This window comes from Chrysochloris asiatica, unplaced genomic scaffold (genome assembly GCF_000296735.1).
Source record: "Chrysochloris asiatica unplaced genomic scaffold, ChrAsi1.0 scaffold00112, whole genome shotgun sequence".
In the NCBI taxonomy this organism is placed as follows: Eukaryota; Metazoa; Chordata; class Mammalia; order Afrosoricida; family Chrysochloridae; genus Chrysochloris; species Chrysochloris asiatica.
Window position 1 is genome coordinate 801,729 of NW_006408630.1, and position 1,535 is coordinate 803,263.

A 1,535-nucleotide genomic window follows, 5' to 3' on the forward strand; every position below is an offset into this window, starting at 1 on the left:
ACCCCCACCGTTCTTGAATATTGTCTACTTTTTTCAGTGGAATCTTTATAAATTCATTATATTTATTTAAAATTCTATTTCTGATGATTCCAAAATCTATGTCCTATCTGCTTCTGGTTCTGATGCCCGCTTTGTCTCTTCAGGCTGTTTTCTTGCCATTTATCAGGCTGTCTTATTTAGCTCATGTTGCTGTAACAGAAGTACCACAACCAAGTGGCTTCAAAGAACAAAAAAATTGTTTCCTCATAATTTATAGGAATCATGGTGTGTCACTTTAGAATAAGCACTGGACTGCTAACCTCAAGGCTGGCAATTCAAACCCACCAGCTGTTCCTTGCAAACCCAGGGTCACTATGAGTTGGAATCAACTTAAAGGTACTTAACAACAACAACAACAAAATGACAAGGGGATGATCCTTGTCTCTTTCAGCTTTTGTAGAACCTGCAGCATCTTGGCGTTCTTCAAGTGACATGTCTTTTCCTTTATGTCCTTGCTTTGTCTCTGTGTGTATGCTGCTCTTGATGCTAGTTAGAAGTGATTTTGGTTAGGACATGCCCTATACTGATATGGCATCATTAACATAACAAAGAAAATTCCTTTACTAAATAAGATTTCATTCATAGGTATTTTGTTGCTAAGTGCTTTGTTGTTGTTGTTATTGTTGGTAAGTGCCATCAAGTAGATTTAGACTCACAGTGACCCTGTACAGGGTTTCTGAGGAGCGACTGGTGAGCTTGAACCATCAACCTTGTGGTGGTTCAAACCACCCTCGCAGTCCAGTGCATCAATCCACAGCATGACACCATTCATAGGTTTTGTTGTTGTAAAGTGTCTTGGAGACTGTTTTAACATATAGTGACATTGTATAGAGAGAGCCTGGTGGGTTTGGACCACTGACTTTGATATTACCAGTCTAGTGTTTCTCCTACAGCACCTTGAATTACCTTGTTGTTATTAAGTGCCTTCAAGTCAGTTCTGACTTACAGCGACACTGTATAGGGTTTCCAAGGAGCAGCTGGTGGGTTTGAACTGCTGACCTTACAGTTAGCAGTCCAATGCTTATCCTAAAGCACCACGCCAGGACTCCTGAATTACCTAGAGAGCTTTAGAAGTTGCTGATACATAGGTCCTGCCCCTCTAGACTCTGATTGGATTGGTTTGGGGTGAACATTTGGCAGTGAGTCATCTTTAAATTTCTCCAAGTAGTTATGATATACAATCACTGTTGGGAATAACTGTAAAGGTTAAGAAAATTTCTTCTGTATTAAGTAAACATTATATTAGCATACAATTGATCATGATAATTTAAATATGAGGGGGCTTCAGAAATGGTATGGAAAAATTCGACTCGTTTTTAATTTCATTGGTTTACAAACTTTTTGAAACCCCCTCGTACATTGTACCTTTGATTAAAGAGAGTTCACAGGTGTTGTTTTTGCTTTTGTTAAGTGCCATCGATTTGATTCCAACTCATAGCATTTCTGAGGAGCAGCTGATGAGTTTGAACTGCCAGCCTTGTGGTTAGCAGTCCAGT